At 34.2% G+C, this 24,728-nt stretch overlaps 1 long non-coding RNA gene across 1 annotated transcript; it reads left to right on the top strand.

Moving 5' to 3' along the window:
* Positions 1–1,152: 1,152 nt before the first annotated feature.
* Positions 1,153–24,728, top strand: LOC149785952 (uncharacterized). Its single transcript, XR_016425177.1, has 3 exons — positions 1,153–1,210; positions 22,696–22,936; positions 24,081–24,728. It is a non-coding gene; the product is annotated as an uncharacterized LOC149785952 (long non-coding RNA).

Genomic DNA, 24,728 nt, shown 5'->3' on the forward strand with positions numbered 1-24,728 from the left:
GAAGATGGAGATAAACAATTTACGAAAAATGAAGGTAATCATTAGTGATCTGTTGAAAGAAATCAAGGAGGAAAAGGAGGATGAAGAGGAAAGGATAAGGATGAGAGAATGGAATGAAAAAATTGAAAAAGAAGAAGAAAATGAAAAGAGGAAGAAAGAAGAGGAGGAAGAGAAGAAGAAAGAAGAGGAGAAGAAAAAAAAGAAAGAGAAGAAGAGTGTAGGAGATAAAATAAGAACTTGGTGGAGGAAAAGAAGAAATTAGAAGAAGAAAACCCAAAGGCCCTTTTCAGGGCCAGCCATATTTCTCGAAAAGAGATAGCCTTTCCATTGCCTACCCCTTTTTTAAAAAAATTTTTTTTAAATTTAAAAAAAATCCCATGTTAAATTTCCCTTGTCCGTAGAGTGACCCACGATTTATTGCCATGTTCAATTCCCTTGTACGTAGAGTGACCCACGATTTATTCCCATGTTAATTCCCCTTGTACGTAGATTGACCCACGATTTTTCTCCATGTTAAATTTCCATTGTACGTAGATTGACCCAAGGGTGTTTTTAATGCTAATTCCCATTGTACGTAGAGTGCCCCCCTTCACTACTCACAATAATGATGTATTTTACTTGACAGGATTGAATTTATCAATCATTATCGTACACTTGAAGGAGATTCTACAAGCTTTGCTAACTGTCATCCAATTCCCGGAGATCTATTGAACATATTAAGCATAGTTACAGGTAATTAATTTGTCACACGATATTAAGAGAATACTTAATTGATAATCAACACTGCAGCCAACATTCAGGTCCGACATAACGGCTTGCGATTTGTTTTCATGAGTGTTTATGGATCGACAGTGAAAAAGCAATGGCTACAAGAAAACATAGCAATACCTTCCATAATGTTGTCTCTGTCTTGACGTTTGCGGCTGATATATGTGATATATTTTGATATATGTTTCACGCAAGACATATATTTCACGTATACCATTTCTACTTTTCACAAAACCGGAGATTATAAGTATTGCAAAGGTTTCTTTCCTTTTTGATCATAGGATTGCTTTCCTAAAAGTTACAGGTGTTGAGGTCCAATAATATATCATTATACATTTTTGGGAAGGCGTAAGCAAGACTATATTTAAGGCAGTTTGTTCCCAAGTGCATACGAAGCCCACTCCTCTTGCTTACGTGAGGGAGAAAGTTTGAATGAAGACGGGTAAGTAAATTTACTCTTGTTTCAAAAGTTGAATTCATTTCAAAGTTATGATGATACATATATTTTTATTGGATCGAATGTGTAAATAATTAGGTAATGTATTTTGTGTGTTGTTAGTCATGAAAGAATTAAGTAATTTGAACAGATTTAAATAAGTAGGAATTCATATAAATTAAAACTGAATTTTCATTGTTAAATTTTTTAATTTATCGTCATAAAGTATAAAGAACAAGGAATAAGCTGTGAAATGAAATATTTTAACTTTTAAGAATCAAACCTATTAAGGAAAGATAATTGAATATGAAACGTTTACTCTCGAATGAGCTAAAAACAACAGCAGAGAAAGAAAGAAAAGGCAGAACAAAACATTATAGTCATAATAACATAGACCCATAATAGTATTCTCTAACATTTCAAATATAAATATACTGACTTTGATTTAAAACTCAATCCATTAGAATTCATAAGTTCATTCTGCAGAACTCACAGGCAGATTCACTAGGATTCATACATCCATTGGCTAGAACTCGTACGCTAATTCATTAGAACTCATACGTCATTCATAGAACTCGTAAGTCCATTCATAGAACTCATACGTTCATACATTATAACTCAAAGGTCCATTCACTAGAAGTCATAAGTTCACTTATCAGAACTCATAAGTCCATTCACTATCGAGAGGTTTCAGATTGTATAGGAGAGTTGCCAGTCCTGAACAATTGATGCAGTTATTAAGAATAACTTTATAAATGTAACCGTCTTCAAAGTATTAATAATTAATGCTAGTTTTTTTTTCTTCTTCATTTTTGTTACTTCAGATATACAGTCTGCCAGATAGCTGATTCTAATACTACACACTTATTTCATTAAGATCCTCGTTGTTTCTTTAAATCAAAAGAGAATTGTTAATTTGTTGGGGTCTAAAAAGCGTCAAGTAATCATTAACGTCACTTGTTTGTAACAAGCGGCTATCATGTACCAATTATTGCTTTTATTCGAATACGATATGTGATGTCAGTTTGCTGTTTGTCGACAGATTTTACTTTATGATACCCTACAAATCCTAAAATCCAAAACAGTGCTAACTAGCTTCTAATAAAGAATCAAATTGTGCAGTTATTGAAAAATGAATTAATGTATTTGTTGTCATTGGTATATTGGCAATATGATACCCCGTCGACTCCAAGTCAGCGTGTAAGTCAGAAGGCCCGTGTTTAGTGGCACTGTAATACGCTTAGGGGAGAACAGTCATTACTTCAGTAACTTGAATGTATATAGGCCTGTGTTTGGCTGTAATATACTCAACGGAGAATAATTTTCATTTAACTTTAGACTTCAGTGATATGCATGTTTGTCTGCATTTGCTTGATGAAACTGAACTCAAGTTAGGACAATTTTCATTTAAACTATCGACTTCAGTGATTTGTATGCATGCATGCCTTTGCTTGGTGAAACTAAACTCAAGTTCGGACAATTGTTATTTGAACTATCGACTTCAGTGAATTGTATGTATGCGTGCCTTTGCTTGGCGAAACTAAACTCAAGTTATGACACTTGTCGACCTTTTAACTTCTGTTATAATTGGTTATGATGTGAAATCATTAAATTTCTGTCAGGATATTTTTACATCCCGTTCTTGGCCAATTAGCACAGGACTTTTAATGTGAAGTGGAAATTCTAAAGATGCATTTCTAAATTGATCAATGTAATAATCAAATCAACATCACAACATATACGTATGACGTTTCTTACTTCCTACAAGAATTCCTGAAAATTAAAATGTCACTGAACATTACAATGAAATCCGACTTTATCATCGAATGTAAATACATTACAATGGAATCCGACTTTATCATCGAATGTAAATACATTACAATGGAATCCGACTTTATATCGAATGTAAATTCAAGTGCTTTGCAAGAAGAATAACAAACTGACTTTTATGAAAAATTTGGTATTCACAAGAACTGGTCTCGTATTCTCGAAAATTGTTGAGCAAAAGAATCAAGTTCAAGCTCATTTCTCAATCTGCAACTTCAATTAGAACGAAAGTAGAATTACAGAACTTTCAGATTTTTCAAATAGACACTACTCAATTAAAATAGACCAAGTCATTATCAAATAGACGCTACTCAATTAAAATAGACCAAGTCATCATCAAATAGACGCTACTCAATTAAAATGGACCAAGTCATTATCAAATAGACGCTACTCAATTAAAATAGACCAAGTCATTATCAAATAGACGCTACTCAATTAACATAGACCAAGTCATTATCAAATAGACGCTACTCAATTCAAATAGACTAGGTGGTTATCAAATATACACTAATCAATTAAAATAGACTAGGCGATTATCAAATAGACAATACTTAATTATTTTTTGAATGAAATCATGAGTAGACGTCATCGAGGAAAAAAACGAATATTAGTTGCCAAAACCAAAGTCGCATGGTAACGTCGGTTTTTAATTTGCAATATCAAAGCCGCGTTGTAACCCACACTTATTAACTTGCAATATTAACATTGCTTGGTAAGCCACAGTTATTTTTAAACTGATACTAATTTTCAATAGTAAAGGCTACAAAATACCTCACCCCACAGTTATTAACTGGCAATATTAACATCGCATGGTAAGCCAGTTATTTTTTAAACTGATTCTAATTTTTTAATAATAAAGGTTACAAATACCTCACCCTATCCCATCTCTGTCCCGACAATATGCTTCAACATTTAACTAAATATCCGCACACATTTTACTGTACGATTACCTTCTTTTAATATTCCCCGTACGTAGGAAACCTTTGGACGGGAGCCATCCCGCGGACCACCTTACAATTCTTTTTCTACAAGTCTTGTATTCTGTATAAGGGGTTCCAACAGCTATATTTTGGGCTATTAAAACGGGGTATAGGTAAGAGAAGAAAAGAGGATAACATGAGGTAAGAAAACACTATAAAATGTAAGAAAGAAAAGATAAAGAAGTGTGGGGCAGAAAAATATTGAGAAACAGGAGTATTGTAAGAGTATAAGTATATAATAGGTATACATATAAATCTTATAAAACGAGTTCCTAATGATACCTTCAAAAATATAACCAAGAGATAATTCAAGATTGTAGACGCATCATCTGATTTTCATAATTATATCTAAAACATTTCAAACAACAGACAGAAAGTGACTACCATACAACTAAATGAATAAATGTGTGCCATTCAGTTTCAAAAACATTTCAGTTTATTCTTTATTTTGGCTAATACCATCTAACAAGTGCAGTATCGTTTCTAAAATATAATGGTAGGGATAGAGGTTTTCTTTCATGGCGCATGTTATTTATGTATCTTTCAGATATCAGAATATAAAATTAATTCTGCTTCTAACATACGACAATTATTCCTGTAAGTGAAAAGGTATGCAGAAAATTAGTGTTGTTTCTAATCCACTGGCTTAAATCATTCCAAAATGGTTTGCAGTGGCAGTCCCCCAAAAAAGTGAATTTATGTTTAAGGTTAATCCATACCAAAATGAACTTATATTATTATTTGCTATTCCAATTGTTTCTAGAAAGGTTATTATTGCAATAACTCTATGCAGTAGTTTATACTGAAACCAAGTTATATTAGAATCTTTTGTAATTTTGTATCCTAAGGCAAAATTAATTGTCCAACGAAATCAAGTTATATTAGAATCGTTTGTAATTTTGTATGTTAAGGTAGAATGCCTTGTCCAATGAAACCAAGTTAGATTATAATCTTTTGTCCAATTTAACTGGTCTGGTAGATTAAGTGGAGTTTCCATTTAATTAGCGCTTTAGTTTCTAATAATCTGTGTCTTGTACTAAGATACTATAAATAGTATTTCAACCTTTCTTAGTTTCAGGGAGAAGTAAGTAATTTGTTTTTGCAGCCCAACGTTTCTCCAAAATTCTGGCTCAGATTCGATAGATAATCTATTCAAATATGATCTCATAGAATTAAGAACCCCTGTAGAAGTTATTTCCAACTTTATACATTTCATTCCCTTTTTGTCCATTACTCTGGACAATATCGTTTAAAATAGTATACCTTTTTCAAACCAATTTTTGCTTAAAAAAATAAAGACCATCCGACCCTAATATTGTCATTATACATTAGGGCTTCAGTAAGAGAATCTAAAACGTCTTTGGAATAAACTTTTTAGAGTATATGTTATAAGAAGTAAAAACATCCTTCCAAAATATATTATCAGCATCTACTGTGTTCCTTTATATATAATTGATACCAAACTTATTAAATCCTTCAAACAATGAAAACAATGAACAGTAGCGTACTAAGGGGGATGCTTGGTGGCGGTCCGCCCCGGAAGACAGCCAGAAGGAGGTGGGGTACCATTGGGAGAGTTAAAGTACCAGTCCAAAGTCCAAGTTTAAAACCAAATGAAAAATTCGCCAAAATAATGGTTATTTCCAGTTTGCATATGACAGCACTGTACTGTTTAAAAATCTGCTTGCAAACATAATGTTTTTTGTATGCTTACGTTTTAAAAATAGTTGTGAAGTTGCCCAAGGAATGATTCAGCCCTGGTGCTAAATATTCTAAGCACTCCCCTGACAACGAAACATGGGTTTACTCCATCTTGTACTTCTGGTATGTATACTTCTGACCCAGGATATTTTGAGAGAACAAATGAAATAGTTTAAGTCAATCATTGCAAGTCTCCCTTCTTCATAACTTTTATTTATTACTTTTCTCTTTATCTTGTCAACTGATCGTTTCCACAAGTACTTGTCGATTAAAATATTTAGTCTTTTCATGAATAATTCTGGAGAATTTGGTAAACTTATTAATATGTGATTTAATTTTGATATAGGAAGTGATTTTATCAAAATAATTTTCCCATGGTGGTAACAACTCTCCTCGACAACTGAGTCAGTAGTGTTTTGATGTCATTTAATTTGCTATCATAATTAAGATTTATCATGAGTCTTATGTATGTAGAGAAGATAATACCTAATATTGTTATCTATTCAGCATAAATAATACTCTATACACCAACGGCTGTTGCTGATTTTATGCCTTCTATCCACATAATTCGTGTTTTTTTATATGTTTACATTACGGCCGGAGTTTGTCTTTGCATATAATGTTAATGTGTGCACAATATTTCTGAGAGCTCTTTCAGGTAAATCCATAAGCAACGTTGAATCATCTGCATACTAAGATATTAGAAATTCATTTCTATCTTTATTAATACGGTTTGTATTATAATTTTTTAAATCATTAATGACAGCATCTCTGCACCGAGTAAACATAAAAAAGGCGATAGGGGAACGCCTTGTCTGCATCCTCTATATATATGAAACCAAGCTGACATATGTCCATTAAAAGTTAGGCACGATTTTTAAATTGCGATCCATTTTATAACTGAAAAAACTTGGAACTTTTTATAAAACTCCCATTCCGAAGAATCAAAAGCTTTTTAGAACTCAGTTTGAAGTAGCATACTTGGTACGTTACGATTTTCAGTGTAAAACATTGGAAGTCATTCAGTAATAGCATACCAAGCACGTGATGCTTTTCAGTGTAAAACATTGGAAGTCATTCAGTAATAGCATACCAAGCACGTGATGATTTTCAGCGTAAAACATTGGAAGTCATTCAGTAATAGCATACCAAGCACGTTATGCTTTTCAGCGTAAAACTTTGGAAGTCATTCAGTAATAGCATACCAAGCACGTTATGATTTTCAGCGTAAAACATTGGAAGTCATTCAGTAATAGTATACCAAGCACGTGATGCTTTTCAGTGTAAAACATTGGAAGTCATTCAGTAATAGCATACCAAGCACATGATGCTTTTCAGTGTAAAACATTGGAAGTCATTCAGTAATAGCATACCAAGCACGTTATGATTTTCAATGTAAAACATTGGAAGTCATTCAGTAATAGCATACCAAGCATTTTATGCTTTTCAGTGTAAAACATTACTGCTGTTATATTTTCAAAAATAGATCAACCAGCCATAACTAATAGTTTGATCATCATTGATTAAGTACTGGACTATATTTGCAATCCAATTTGCAATACATGCTGAGGACACTTTATAGGTAGTATTAAGAAGACATATTGGTCTCCACTGTTTTAAATAATTTGTATCTTTATCACCTTTAGGAATACAAGTAATAACGCCTTCCTTCTGAGTTACTGAAAGACTATTTATTTCATAACCCAAGTTAGTTGACATAACTAGAAAATATCTAAAATCATTCGAAAAGAACTTCAAAAATGCAGCAGAAAACCCATCTGAACCTAAACTCTTACAATTTTTCTAATTTTGTAAGGCAGCTAAAGCTTCAGAAAAAGAAATATTGTCCTCTAATTCTTGCCTCTGTTTTGTATTTCGTTTTGGAATATCAGAGTCATTGAGTGTTAACTTACGATCAACGTTTTCTACATCTCCTGAGATGCATATAGACTTTATAACAGATTGCGTCTCTTCCAGTATTAATTTTTGTTTGGTAATAATAGTGTTGTCACTTTTTATTTTACTTTTCATAAATTTGCTGAGAGAGGTTCGGTTCTCTAAGTTGCAAAACTATTTTATCATTTTCTCACCCCCTTCAATCCATTTAACTGTAGACCTAATCATAAGACCATACATTTTTTCCTGATGCAATTCTTGTAATTCATTTTGTGTTTCACCTATCAAATTTGTATTGATTATTGCATCATCATCTGATAAATATTAATCTCTTTAATTAGATATTTTTCTCTAGTCTTTCTTTGCCTTTTATTGAAAGAAGAATATGATTTTGTTTTAGCTGTAATCCTCTTTAGAAGAACTTCATAAAATAATTGGTCATTTATCTTAAATTGTTTTTAATCATTTAGAATATCACTGACATCATTGTGGACATAAATATCTGACAAATATTGTAATTTAATATTTTCAATTACTTGTTTTATATTTTCATTATATGCCTTGTCATTAAGTAATGAGTTGTTGAACTTCCAAAATGATTTTCTTTTCTTGACGTTCGAATTTCAATAACTAATGCTAACAGAGAATGGTCTGTTCTGTACCATGGTACAATATCTGCTGCTTCAATCTATAAGCAAGTTCTCCGAAGCAGGGAAAACGAAAAAAATCAAGCCTTGCTCTTTTGTTTCTGACCCTCCAAGTGTATTTTGTTCTTTCTTCATGAAATTTCTATCCAGATATTAGTGAGTCCAAATAAATGCATGTGTGATGTCTATCAGTTTCTCCCTTGATCTTGGCTTGTTCAGTCTGACGTAATTATATGTACATTGTTGTTGATTCATAATTAAATTAAAATCTCCCTTGATCATCAAATTATCACGATGGTCATTTAAGTTAGTTTTCAACTGTTGATAAAAAAAATAGGAGAGTCTTTATTTGGATCATAAATATTTAATAACGTTATGCTCTTATTTTCTTTTTGCATATTTTAAAATAATATTCTTTCCCGCTGTGTCTGTCGTATTTGCTTTATTTTAAATTCAAAATTATTGTTAAAAAAGCTGCTACTCCAGTAGATTATCTTGGAAAATTGATAAAAATTCATTCAAATCCCAACTGACCGCGTATTTAATATTCTTCTTTATGTAGGAAACGTGTACCTTGTAGAAAATGAATTGAAGACTTTTTTAAATAAAAAAATGTAAGACATCTTTCCTTTTGGATTTGTCACCTAAACCCTGACAATTCACGGATGCAATAGTATTTTTATCAGTCATCAGGTAAAGTCCGAAAGTTACATCTGTTTGGAAAAAAATACTCTGGGTAGGGATGTCTGACAATTCAGTACATCAAATATTAATATAACTGTACATACAAATCTAAGGTGGACATACAATTTATTGGTATCTTTGCCCTTCATACAGGAAAGAACATCATTAATGAGGGAAAAAGAAGATAGAGAAGAGACATAAAAAAGAAAAGCACAAATGCATACAAATGTTTTACCTTCCTCTAGGTATCAGAGAGCCATTTGATAAATTAGAAATTTAAACATTTCTAATATATTTACATTTTCTACAAATCCTTCCAGAATTACATTAAATGCTTACACAACAAAGAAATAAAGCAGAAGATTATTCAAATCGCACAGTAATAATAACTAAATGCATTCGCAACAAAAGATGATTTTGTCATAAACGCCTCTGCAGCAAACAAAGCAAGCAAACATTATACAAAGCACGTAAACCACAATTATTAACTTGCAATATCAAAATCACATGGTAAGCCACATTTATTAACTTGTAATACCAAAATCGCATGGTAAGCCACAGTTATTAACTTGTAATACCAAAATCGCATGGTAAGCCACAGTTATTTTTAAAAAGCCAACACAAATAACCATAGAGAGTAACATCATGCGGTATCTCATTCTCAGCATTACGTGTCAAAGAGAAGGAGTTCAAATAAATCCAATACCAATATTATACGCTGAAATAGATTTAAGTAAAAATATTATAAGTATTTCTGGAAATACACACTGATTAGTACAAAAATAGCCGATAATTAGTACTATACGCAACATTTCAGATATTTAGTTTTCGCAAATCATAACATGAAGTTCGAAAAGAGGACGATAACGATATCGACAATATTGAGAAAATGTTGTCGCTTTTACATCTAGACTCCAAGATGTTTTGTTCTGACCATTGCAAAGAGGGCATATAAAGACATTAAGCTTATTAAAAAAGTATATACATTTTTATGACGTTACAGAATCTGAACATGCACTTTCAAAATGTTTTGAGAAAGCCCATAAACTTGGTTTTGAAAGATGTTTCTGTTGAAATATTTTTCCATACAAAATCTTCTTTAGTATTTCACTGAGGGATTTTTTAAAAGAAAATCTGTACAACAATAATGTCCACCCATCTAACTTCATTCTTGAATTGATCACTTTGGCAATATCAATCCCACATAAAGACCACACATAAAGATTTCTCCTGAAAGCGGTGAAAACTTTAAACAAAAAATGTAAACAGTTATTTGAGATCGGAGAAAAATATCAATAAAAATTAGTATTAATTCTAAAATGATTAGCGAGCACATTATTGAGCAGGGAATTCTATGACATATTTTTCTGTCTAATTCATTTGTAAATTAATTTGAAAACAAAGACAAAAACCCTACATCGTCCAAATTTAGCAAGAATGCTAAATGAAATCTATGGTTTGCATACTATTTCTGGTAATGGGTCTGTGACGCAGCAATTAAATGCAACTTCTCAAACTATTTCTGGTAATGGGTCTGAGACGCAGCAATTGAAATGAGGTTTTATTTTAATATAAGGTCATAATTTATGTTGTTATGGATACAATGAACGTTAGCTTTACCCGTTTAGAATCCTAGGATACGGCGTTTACTGATAGTATATTAAAAATCCTATTAGTCTTAAAATGTAATGAAACAAAAGGTTAGGAAACATAAAACGTTCCTTAGGAGAAACATAAAGTTGACCTGATCATTATTTTCCATCAATTAATATTTGTCAAAACAACCAATAGATAAAATCTATTGTTTAAGTCCTTGACATCTGACCATGTATACGATTTAGCCTTGGAAAGGTTCATCAACCATATCATTATTTACACACATTTAAGTTCTGACCGAATACAAGTCAACATATGAAAGTAGTATAGTGGGATACCCTGCGGACAATGGAAATTGAGTCAAAAAGGTCGTGGGAACGCTTACGGACAAAGTTTTTATGGACCCCGTGGGAACGTTTACGAACAATGGGAATTGAACATTGGGAATATTGGGACTGTATGCGGGCAAAGGAAAGTGGGGTAGTTTGTATAGGGTGAATAGGAATGGAACAGGTGAGATGACGTCACGGTACTGGACATCGGTAAAAATGTCGCAAAAGTGTGACCTGAATACACACTATTCTAAGGAGAGAAAAATACAGAAGATATATAGACATAGACATATTTAACACATACAACATACATATATAGATATATGAACATCAAACACATATATGGCAATGAGAATAAATATTTTTTCGAGGCATATGAATAGCTCCGAAAAAGGCCTTAGTGTTTCTTTTTCTTCTTCTTGTTTGTCTTCTAATCTCTTCTTTTTCTCCACCAACTTATTTTCTCGCCTACATTCTTCTGTTTTTCTTATCCTCTTTCTCCTTCTCCTTCTCCTCCTCTTTTTTTTTCGTTTCTTTATTCACTTCCTCTTTTTATATTTTCTCATTCCACTCTCTCATCCTTATTCTGTCTTCTTCATCCTCCTCGTATTCTTTTACTTTTCAGCAGCTCTTTCAATCTTTCCTTCATCTTCTTTACAGTGTTTGTCTCCATCTTGGCTCTGTGAATAGTATAGACACCATACTCCAATTTCATGATGAATTCCTCCACCATCCCAAGATCGTCTATAGTCTCTTGCAATATCTTCATGACGTCGATCTGATTTGAAGCGATCTTTGATTATTCAATGTTGAATGGCGCGAATGACAAACGCTCGACTTTATATTTTTCAAGCACGGACGTGCAGGAAAATATCCCTTACACTCACTTCGCATGTTATCTACTATCCACACAAAGGTACGCGAACTCATACACACCCCATAATATACTATCCATACACGGAATGAAGCAAATACAATCACACATATGCTATCAACACACGGGAAAAAGAAAAAACTATTATATACTATCCACAAAACCCAAATATACTATCCACACACGAGAAGAAGAAGAAAAAACCCCCCAAAACCCAACACAATATCTACTATCAACACAAACGTACGCGAACGCATACAAACCCCAAAATCTACTATCCACACAAGGTACTCGCACGCATACAAACCCCAAATATATTATCCACACACGGGAAGGAGTAAAAACAACACCCCAAATATAATATGCACACAAACGTATGCGAACGCATACAAACCCTAAATATACTACCCACACAAATGTACACGAACGCATACAAAGACGCACTCTAGTATCCACACAAACGTACGCGAACGCATACAAACACAATATCTACTATCCAAACATGGGAAGGAGAAAAAACAAACCCCAAAATATAATATCAACACAGAAGAGAGCGAAAACAACCACAAATATACTATCTACACATGAAGGAGGAAAAATCCCCAAAACAAACAACAAATCCCATATCTACTATCCACAGAGATGGAATAACAAAAAATAACCCAATATCCACTATCAACACATAGGGAAGAAGGAAAAAAAACATAATATACTAACCACACAGAGGGAAGACGAAACGATTATATACTATCCACACCGAGTGAATAAATAACTCATTATATATATTATCCACACAAAGTGAAGAAAAATAAGTATTTTGAAAGCACCTAAGCCCACAACTACAATGACCAAATCGGGGCCCCGAGTGGCCGAGTGGTCTAAAGCGCTCTGCGTTACGGATCACTGCCATCTCACCTCTGTCTGCGTGGGTTCGAGTCTAGGATTCGGCCAATGTGGGTATGTGAGAAAGCTTACCAGTAGCTTTTCGTGGGTCGGTGGTTCTTCCCGGGTTCTTTCTCCACCATTAATACTGGCCGCCATGCATAGCCTATCATGTGCTGAAAAATGGCGCTAAACTCCAAAGCAACAACAACAACAACAATGACCAAATCTACCAAGCTCACACACACACACGCTCCAAAACCCAATTAACCTGTTATTCTATGATGTCAGTGTGTGATTTTAGAAAAAAATCAAGACACACAATGATGAACAGACTGACTATATTTTACCCATTTGCATGCCTAAAGTGCGTACGTGTAGAAAAACACCCCTTCCATTTCAATTCTAACTAAAAATATTGACCCAGATGGATTGAGAGCGGTGAAAAAGCACATAATCATCCAGTGTCAATAAAAACAAAACACACCATTCTTAGTTTAAAAAGTCAAGACCAAGAGATACTTACTTTTTCTTTCTGGTCTTTTCTCTTTTAGAAGTGAGTTTGAAATGTCACATCAGGGCCAACGCTTCGGCTCAAATTGTTAATTTTCCATTTCCATCTCTTCACTGGCACAAGTTTTTCCTCATCATCAGTTTCTTCTTCTTCTTAACCACTGTCCACTTTCTCCTCTTGTTTATGTTTCTTCTCTTTTCTCTTAGGGAACTATGAAGCCGAGTGTTCTTTCTCCTGACAACGATAACAGGTATCTCGACTTTCGTCTCTCTTTCTTGGATGAAGCAGGTATTCTGGAGACAAATACCCATTTACCTTGCGGATATAGCAAACTTCATCAGCACTTATACACTTTCGTATGACTCTCATCAAATCAACGACCGAGAGGGTATGTTTTGTTGCCACTTTCGCCTGTGACTTATGCTTTCGTATGACTCTTAGCAAATCTTTGACCAGCAGGTCGATCTGTGCTGACTCTTCCATCTTCTTAATCGTTTGAGAGTTGAATGAATACTCTAAGACACTCTCCCTATATACAGAGACCTCCTGCGTATGAAACCTAGTCAAATGAAATTTTTGCAATAAGATGAAACGATTTCATTGAGAAAGTCAGAGGCAACGACGTGCCGTGCCGCCTCACACAACAGCTGAAGTGTTAGCCCAATTTCGTGTCAGCGATTTCGAAGACGACGTAAGTGAGCTTGAATCAACGCTCTCCACCTATGCCACAAAACCAAGAGTCCTGATTCACGCCAAAAGAATTTCGTTTGGTCCATACAAAAATTACCACATTTGAGAAATTCAAAAATGAACTTCCAGAAAACTGAGAACGACGGCTAACAATCCTGCAACGTGAACTGCAAAGAGTGAAAGTAATGTGTAAAACTTAGTCAAATTAAATTTTTTTAATCAAGACGAAACGATCTATTTTCGAAGGAGAACGCAGACACCAAGCGACAATGGCGATCCGTGTCACATAACACTTTTCAAAATGTGTTGGTAGAGGTTTGTTCTACTGATCTGCACAGTTAAATTAAATGGTTTACTTCAATGGTTTCTATTTCTTTGTAACTAAATTTTTGTACAAACGATATGTATGTAAGCAAACACACACACACACATGCGCCCACACTCACACGCACACAAGTGTAATTGTACTGGGTGACAGTGGAACGGGCAGTACTTTCGTCTGGAGTGTTTTGAGCGATGAGCAGACAGACTTAACACTACAATGGAGGGAGAAAGAAAGAATAGTAAAGAGAAGGAAAAAAACGTAGGACACCACTTTTAGTTCTGTTATTTTTTGTGGTATTATAGGACAAATATAATTAAGACGACCACAAATTCTATGTGACTAATGTTTATTGCTTTCATTCATTCATCAATTTTATAAAAAGGTAGTGTGATATTTATTGTCGACTGACTGCTTAACATCTTCCAGTATATCCCAAATTTAAGAGATGTCCCGTGTTTAGCAGCACGCTTTACCGACAATGTTGCAAAGTTTTCACAAATCCAAGGGTGGGAAAAAAACCAGCACCAAAACGCGCCCTGTTCTATCGACAGTCTAAACTGAGAGAAAATAAGTCGAACATTGTTACTTTTTTTCTGAACGCATGTTTTGGTTTTAGAATTTAGATTTAACTATATGCAGGGTTACACAGTACAATGTCACTCGCGTCATCTTGAAAAAGCATGTGTTTGTTGCCTTTCTGACAAAAATGGTAGATCTAATGTTATAATTTTATTCCGTGACGCATTTCAGTGCCTAAATAAGGATAAAACTAAGATACCTGAAGTGTACAAGCTTTTTAACTCTAGAATTTATTTAATTTAACGATTTACTGATAGAAGAAAAACATCGTTCTACAATTGTTTGGGTGTAAGCTGTAGAGAAAAATAAATGACATGGCAAACTGTTAACATATTTATGGTAACTACTGATCCCATTTTTGGAGAGGTATTGAACGGAACAAATGCTATTTTTTAGGATTTTAATCAAAACTACTGTGACGGAGAGAGAGAGAGAGAGAGAGAGAGAGAGAGACTATGTTATTCCTACTTTTAAAAAGTATCACGACACTTAGATTTGTTTTTATGGTACATTATCCCTAAGAAAGTTTAAAGGAAACACACATTCCACTTAGAAAATCCAATCCATTGGAAAAATCCACCATTGTAAAATATCACCAGAGTGAACTGGTGACGAATGATACTAAAACGTTATCACAGAATAGTACAATTAAACAGTCCTTGATGTATTTTGCAATACGATTGACACAAGTTTCAAGGGATCGCCCATGGTACGATTGTTTGTGCATTAGTTTAATTTCTTTAAATATATTTTTTAGTAAATCGCCTAGCGGCGAGACCCAGAAAAATATGGCCTATCTAGTCACTGTGTGAAGAGCTACTGAAGTCAATTAGGCAGTGTGGCAAAATAATACCTACGCTCTTGCGTTGTTACCATTGCAGTGCAGACAGACTGGAATGTGAACTTACACTCACACTCACACTCACATCGGTAGAGTCAGAAATGTTACAGTATTGAGTAGCATGTTGTTTTTTTTTCTTCTTCTTTCTTCAAACTAGTGAATTTTGGGTTTGTATCAAGTAAAGAAGCGAAAGTACAGTGAGCCTCAAGGATGATGACCCAAGCTGTCTGTCTATTGATGCGTGTATTTACTTAAGAAAAAATATGACCTCTAAAACACAAATATATACGGCAAGCATGATTAATTAGACTAAACACACCGACAGCTAACTGTAGTAAAAAGGGTTTGGTTTCCTTCACGTCCGTGTAACTTAGAGTTTCAATCCTCTTTCAAGACAAACTTGGTATCTTAATGTAGGGCTTGAAAGTAAAGAAACCGAACAAACTTAAGCACTTTGCTAAAGATAATTTCAGCAACAGACAAAAGAACAAACGTATCGTTACAACAATAGAAAGCCTACAATCTTCTATGAAAAAGTATGCATCAAAAAATAAAAATAAAGATTAACGATGACTGACCAATAAAACCGAATTTAACCACGGTAATGACATGTGTAGATATGCTTCTCACTTTGAGAAGGTATGCGGATGGAATCTGCCATGTACCAATCTGCCATGTACCAATCTGCCACGTACCAATCTGCCATGTACCAGTCTGCCATGTACCAATCTGCCATGTACAAACAATTTAAAAAAAAACAACTATAAGCAGACAGAAACCTCATTTTAAAATTAATTCTATTCAAAATTGTTTCTGTTTCTTTTTTCCTTTTTGGAACATACCTAAACACTACTCAAGGGTGGAACAGGGAAAATACACATAAAAGCTTTGATATTTCTGAAAATTGAGGGGATATTCCTAACGTTCTTAACCAATTCTGTATGCTGGGACGGGTCTGTGTGATATCCACAAATAAAAGAAATACATATTTCTGTTAAAGCTGCTAGTGTGTGCGTGTTTTGGAAAATGTGCTTGAGTGTAGGTTCTTGTTATGATTATGAAAATCAAAAGCAAGAGACACTTACATTTTCTGTCTGGTCTATTCTGTTACAAATTTTACAATCCAATTCAAAACACAACACTTTAAAAAGTTCAAAGACTTTTTTGTCTTTTTGTTCACTCTCCCTTTCTTTTAACTTTCTTCACTTCCACTGGTTTTTCCTTCTCACTTTCTCCTCGTCTTCTTTTCTTCTTTTGTTTTTCTTTCTGAACGTGCCTGGGTTCTTTATTTTAGGAGGGTACCTCTTCTTTTTCTCCTGTTCGGGACCACTATCTTCTGTTTGCTCCTGTCGTTTCTTAGGGCAGACTGAAGACTAATGTCCTTTCTCTTGACAATGATAACAAGTATCTTGACTTTTGTCTCTTCTGACACACTATCTTGCTTTCTTATGGTCTGGACATTCCGTGGCCCAATGCCCTTTCTTCTTACAGATATAGCAAGTATCTTGACCTTTGTCTAGAAAGGAGGTAGAGTAGTCCGTGACCTTGTCTGAAGAAAACGTTCGTATGACACCTCGCAAAGCTCTGATCAGAAGTTCGATCTGTGTGGGCTCTACCATCGTTCTGGTAGGCTTGAGAGTGAAATGAATACTGGGAGGGAAGACACTGACCCGTTATATAGGGAAGACACTGGTTTGACATGGATATAATGGACCCATAGGGTTTCAAATGTAGTCTTTGGACTTTTTGCAGTCAAGATGAAACGATCGCATCATTTCGTGGAGAAAGGAGAAGAAAGAGGCAGAAACTTGACTTATCACCTCGTACAGTAGCTGAAATCTTGGCTCAGATTCATGCCAACGATTTTGAAGATGACATGAGTGAGCCAGAATACAGACCCAACAGAAGCTCAAGGATAAACGATAGGAATATAGGAATGATACATATGATTTGTATAAGGACTCTGTAGTATGGAGAGATCATGGTGTAAATAGGATCTGGGAGTTTATAAACTTAAACGTGTTGAGTAATGAGAAATGTGTAAAGAACTTTGCACTGGGGTATACAGATGAACGTCTACATAACTTTTAAATATATTTGTTACATGTCCAATTGTTATGTATTAAATGGATAATGCTTAGACCAAAGCACAGGTCGTAGAGATTGTGTATGTAATTGAATAAATGTTTCGTACCCTTACAAGATGGAGACACTACTCTTTATGTAAGTCTTTCTGAAATATCTTTGTCTTTTTCTGTGTCTTTCTACCTTCTGTAACTTGGAAGTTGACATCCCTTCGTATCAAACCTACCACGAAAGAGAAAGGTTGCAAGAAGAAGAAAAAACCAGACATTTGAAGAGATAGAGAACGTCAGAATGTTAAAAGTGACTGAAGACCTGATAGAAGAACTCTTCAGATAGGAAATCAAAAAAGGTGAAAGAAGAATGGACGGAGAAGTACAGCCTTCAGAAGCAAAGAGAGCAGAGAGAACAGCAGCAACAGGAACCAGACAGATGATTTGTCGCCTGCAGTGTAGGCACGAAAGAGTTCTTCTCTTTCCGAAGAAGCAGACACTATTATGTGGAAAAGTATGCCGCCAGACGGGGACTCAATGTTAGATGATAAAAGATTTCCATAACACCCCGTCGACAAAAACAACCCTTTTCAGGGCTACCCCAATACTCTAGAATGTGTTGATCTTATATTTGGTGCTTTTTTTCTCCTTCCCGTGCGTGAATAGTATATTTTTGGATTTGTATGGGTTCGCGTACGTTTGTGTGGATAGTAAATATTGTCTTTGTATGCGTTCGCGTACGTTTGTGTGGATAGTAGAGTGCGTGTTTGTATGCGTTCGCGTAAGTTTGTGCGGATAGTATATTTGGGGTTTGTATGCGTTCACGTACGTTTGTGTGGATAGTAAATATTGTGTTTTATGCGTTCAAGTAACTTTGTGTGGATAGTAGATATTGTTCTTATACGCGTTCGAGCACGTTTGTTTGTGTGGATAGCATATTTGGGGTTTGTATGAGTTCACGTACGTATATGTGGATAGTAGATATTGTGTTTGTATGCGTTCGCGTACATTTGTGTGGATATTATATTAGGGGTTTGTTTTTTCTCCTTCCCGTGTGTGGACAGTAGATTTGGGGCTTGTATGTGTGCGCGTAAGTTGTGTGGATAGTAGATATTGTGGTGTTTGCTTCTTCGCGTGTGTGGATAATATATTTGGTGCTCGAGGAAAGTATATAATAGTATTTTCTTCTTCCCGTGTGTGGACAGTATGCTTGGGGTTTGTGGATAGTATATGATAATTTTTTCTTCTTCCCGTGTGTGGATAGTATATTTGTAATTTTTGTTTTTCTTCTTCCCGTGTGTGGATAGTATATTTTGGGGGTTTTATGAGTTCGCGTACGTTTGTGTGGATAGTAGATAATATGTGAAGTGAGTTTAGTCACGCAGAATCAAGTGAACAGTGAACTGTCACAGAAAAAAGGCAAGAATTAACTTGGTTTCGCCTTAGAACGATTTGATCATTTTCGTCGTATGTGCGTATAACGTTACCTAAGGTGAACAGCTGTTTTTCTAGGTAAACAACTGCACTAGTCTGTATCTCGTCGTAGATCGTTTGCGGCGAGAGTTACTAAAAGAACGGTATGCACGGGTATTTTACCCTAAGTCTCACTCTCCTGTGGATTTAAGGCAAGTTCCGTTTCTAAATGACACATTGTTCTTTGGATCTTGTCAATGAGTGAACGTTCTCCATTTGTGTTCTCCAGCCATAGGGTTAAGTGTTGCATTTTTATTTTATTTGGTATGTGAAGCGTATTTAGTTTTTAATGTCGTATCGAGAAATGATGCCTTTACTACTACGCAGATTTGAAACATTGTGAACTTTTGAATTGCCAGTTTGGTTTTAATGTAGTTGTTTAGGGCTGTCTGAAGCTGTTTAGGGTTGTCTTTAGCTGCCTAGGGCTGTCTGTAGCTGTCTGTACGTATGTCTGTGCGCACGGTGGATCCATGAAGGGTGGGCGTGGCCAATACAAGTGCGCCAACCCAATTTATGAGAACGGTGTGCTGTCGGTGCGTATGTGGGTGCAGGTATCGCAGGTTATCTGTCTGGTAGTCTGTGTGTCGATATGGAAACCGCTAATTTGTCGACTTGTGCGCATGGTGGATCCATGAAGGATGTGTACGGCCAATACAAGTGAGGGTCAACCCAAGAATTCAGGAGAGCTGTGTGGTGTTTGTCAGTGGACACATTTGCAAGTTTTACAAATATTTATTAATGATACGGCTGTACAAATGACCGAGTCATATGTTTGTTTCGATTGGTTGTTGTTTCAACTGAGTACAATTGAGTCATTTTGATTACATAAGAATATTTGAATCTTTATTTTGATTACATGAGATTATGTGAATCTTACTTTCATTCCAGGAGATTATTTGAATCTCACTTTCATTTGAATCTTTATTTTAATTCTTTGAGATTAGTTGAATCTCACTATCATTACATGAGGTTACATAAGATTATTTGAATCTTAGCCATACATGAGAATACATGAATCATTCTTTTTTCCTCCCTATCTGTGAATGTTTGGATAGAGCATTTGAATAAGTCGTATGTTTGGAGCGTGAAAGAATCACTATATATATATATATATATATATATATATATATATATATATATATATATATATATATATATATATATATATATATATATATATATATATATATAGATAGATAGATAGATAGATAGATAGATAGATAGATCAATAGATATAGATATATATATCTATCTGTATCCATATATATTTATATATATATCTATATATATATAGATATATAGATATATATCCCCCTCTCTCTCTCTCTCTGATATATATATATATATATATATATATATATATATATATATATATATATATATATATATATATATATATATAGATATAGATACATGGATATATAGATAGATTTTCAAGTGCACTGGATCCAGCAAGGGATCACGTTTGTCAGGGATTGATTAAGATAAATGAAAATAAACTGACTACGAACAGTGCAAAACTAATATTTAGCTAGCCTAAGCGCTTTCGACTCTTAGTCGTTTTCAAAGGCAAATACAAAACATAGACAAGACAAACAAATAAAACAGACAAACCGTTGTGTTTGTAAAACTTTACATGACTATGTTGCGGATGCTGAAAGATTATTTTATATTTCTAGGTCAATATAAAATTAGGCTCCTCTTAAAGTAATACAAACTCTTGCACCTAGGAGAACGAAGATAGATCAAACATTTTATTATTTATTTATGTTTATACATTTGACACTGCATACACATCTAATCAGGAAGCAAACACCAACAATAAGAGCTGGAAAAAAGGCACTCGATATTATCGATGAAACATATATTTTATGATTCCCTTGAAAATATTCCTGAAGATAAACGAAAAGATAATAGCTAAGTACTCAAATGATCTTACATAAACATTCTGTATTAACAAAATATAAACAATTGTGCCATAAGTATTTCGCATATAAAATATTCAGAAACCTTTTCGATGATTGGTGAAATTTGACCTTTGCCATCTCAATTTCTTTCTTCTTTTTTCATTTGTAGACAAAATTAGGAAACAATGGTGCAAGAAAAAGCATGCTTTTAAATGTTATGAGAAAGGGGCGGTACCGAAATGCGTTTTCTTCTCATAAAGTACAATAAATAGCAAGGTGACGACAATAGATTTTACTAAAACCTCACAAGCTTAAATTCAAATATTCATACAAATTCACAATCGAAAAATTAAAATATTTTGCACACAAAACATTGTTTTGAAAAACAGGAGCGTAGGGTGAAAAGAGTACGATGTTAATAGCTCTTTCCCCCCATTTTGTTGTGGTCGGAGATCGAACGAGAGGGAGAAAGGCATAATTCTGGCCTCCCTTAATCGGCAGTGTCACTCCTGCAATGTTGATGTTAAATAGCTAGTATTAGCGAAGACGTACTGGGATCGAACTGGAAAAAGGATATCAGAAAGTCCATCATTTCTTTATCAAAATTAAACAACACTACACTAGATATAGAAGAAAAATTGCACACAAATTGTTTAAAATATATAATAAAAAATTTATATTGAATTAGAGCCAACCAACTTTATACAGTTCTATAATTTCTGTATTCTAGAATTAAAAGCCAAAAAAATTGCCAATGCAGACTAATGGCAGAGTTGTTTTTAATCAAAGTATTTTATTAAATCTTTATTGTGTAAACTATTTCTTCCTGTAATTTCAAAGGTATTTTGTTTCTAAATAAATTATTTTGTAGCATGAAGTTGGTAGGAAACCATTTCTACAAAACCAAACTTAATATCATAAATTAACATAAATTCTAAATTTAAACAATCCGAGATGCACTATATTTAACTGTTTATACTGATAATAATAATAATAATAATAATAATAATAATAATAATAATAATTAAGTTCTTTAAAGCTAGGTGAAATAATCTCTAAATATGTTCCATTTCAATGCATGAGACAACTAAGAAAGATCTCTAATTAAACCTAATTACATTTTTCTTACGTGAAAAAAGGAAGTCAGGAATGTACGTCTGCGGTACAGCAATTCTTGACCACGTTGTGAGAGCGGGCGTACAAAGTGGTCCCTATTCTAAAAGACGTTTGCTTTACAGAAAATAAGGATTGACTTTCAACATGCAATCTCACTTATGTATCTTTGGAACACCCTTGGTCCTTGTGTTGTATTTAATCAAAGTATTTTATGAAATGTCCATTTTATAAACTAAAATATAGTTCCAGACTTGATCTCACAGTTATGTTCTCATCAATAAATGCAATTGTCTTATGACATGATTAACTAAATTTTAATTTGGATGTGCTGTTAATCAAACAACCACACCATATTTATTTGCTACTGACACGATTTACATACTATCGACACAAAAAAACGCGTTGAATGAGAATTGCGGACTGCTAAGATCCTTTCGTTTTCTCGCTTCCTCAATTAAACAGCAGCTTTTCCTATATATTTTAATTCTTGGATCTCCTCTGATCCGACTGTGTTCATCTTATAAAGTTGAGATTGTTGTTTTCTTTTTTCAGTACACTGGAAAGATGGCAAAGAAAGTCCGCCTATTACTGCATCACTTTGGCGCTACCTGTCTTTTGCTGGTTCCCGTTTTCTGCGCATTAGACCGAACATGCACTCCATTTGTAAAGGAGAAAGGGCCTCACCCAGAAGGGACATGCGGTTCGCGACTCACCAATCTTGTGCACACAATCTGTGAAATGTTCTCTGTTTTCAAGAAACGTTCTTATGGCACGGATACAACAGCAATCCAGGGTTGAGAAAGATGTTTATTTTTTTAATTTATTTTGCCACCACTTCCATTATCAATAGCAAAACGTCGTTCTCTTTTCCCCCTCCTTATTTCGTTGTTATATCATTCTGGTCCTCTCTGGATCAAAATATAATAAGAATTTCTAAATGCACTATTTGTTGAAGGTTATGAGTATTGTTCTACCATCATCGCCGTGAACTCCCTTCTTCACCTCACGCCACCTCTACTAGCATTACTTTGGCTTTTTCTTCTCAAGTGACAATCAACTAATAAAGGTAGATTTTGCATACCTTCTCCACTGAGTCACAATCACCTTATAACAGCTAACTCAAGAATCTTAGAAGATTTTTGGAACTGAGTAACTGAACTATTACAAGAGTACAAAATTAATATTATGAATTTGAACCATTTAAATGAACCAGTTTATTTATCTCGTTGGCTGGTTATCAACGTTGTACCTTTCTGGCATATTGGAAGTATTAAAAGTCCCTTTATAGCGTATATTTAGTCTTTATAGCGTATATTTAAAGTCCTTATAGAGTATATTTAGTCTTTATAGCGTACATTTAAAGTCGTTATAGAGTATATTTAAAGTCGTTATAGCGTATATTTAAAGTCGTTATAGAGTATATTTAAAGTCGTTATAGAGTATATTTAAGGTCGTTATAAGTTTTTATGGCGTACATTTAAAGTCGTTATAGCGTATATTTAAAGTCGTTACAGAGTATATTTAAAATCGTTATAGCGTATATAAAAGTTTTTATGGCGTACATTTAAAGTCGTTATAGCGTATATTTAAAGTCGTTATAGCGTACATTTAAAGTCGTTATAGCGTATATTTAAATTCGTTATAGAGTATATTTAAGGTCGTTATAGCATTTTTAAAAGTCGTTATAATGTATATTAAAGTTGTTACAGCATACTTTTAAAATCCTTACAACGTATATTTTAAAGTTTTTATGGAATATATTTAAAGTCGTTATGTACTGAAACCTCCCATTCTTAAAAAATGTCATGTGTTGGCAGGATCCAATGGTGTCCAAGTGTTTTGTTTCATTCATAATTTGATGCCATTGTCAAATATCTTATCAGGTATATGCATGTCGTTGCTTATACAACATCTAAAGAGGGAACATTTCATTCCAGGATTGGGACCTCCTGTTGTACTACCAGAAGAGCGATCTATAAACAAGACGTCCGCTTTAGATTTTCTGTCTAAAAGGACAGCATACGAAGAAAAGGGTATTGTGTGTGAATGCTGTTATCACCGGTGTAGTTTCACCGAGTTAGCGCAATACTGCATGCCGGGCGGAGGATTCCTGATACGCTAGCTGAACAAAAATCCATGCCTTATGTTGTCTGCTGCCATTTGCTAAGGAGATTAAGGGAGAAAGAGCACACTACCGTCTCTTACGTCCTTTTAGCGCACCGCAAAAAATAAAAATAAAAAACATTTCGCCGTTCACTTACCTTTCACGTTCAGTTCTACCTTAACTGAGGCCTAGGCTATAACGGGACCTCATCTCTAATTAGAACATTATTGGAATCCGAGAACTTGTTATAATCAATTAAAAATGTTTTTAAAAACATGCTTTAAAATAAGATGATACTTATTAAGCATGTCTGTAGCATTTGTTGATATCATTCAAATTGCAATGCTTCATGGATGGTGCAGTTTATCGTTATACCAGTGACAAATTAAATTTCGGTTTGACGCTGAAATTGTGTGTGAAACGTAAATTTGCCATACGATGCAAATTTTCCTGTCTCCTTTCTAAATATGAAGAAAACATA

Source organism: Sinohyriopsis cumingii, chromosome 12 (genome assembly GCF_028554795.1).
Source record: "Sinohyriopsis cumingii isolate HCF-2022 chromosome 12, ASM2855479v2, whole genome shotgun sequence".
In the NCBI taxonomy this organism is placed as follows: Eukaryota; Metazoa; Mollusca; class Bivalvia; order Unionida; family Unionidae; genus Sinohyriopsis; species Sinohyriopsis cumingii.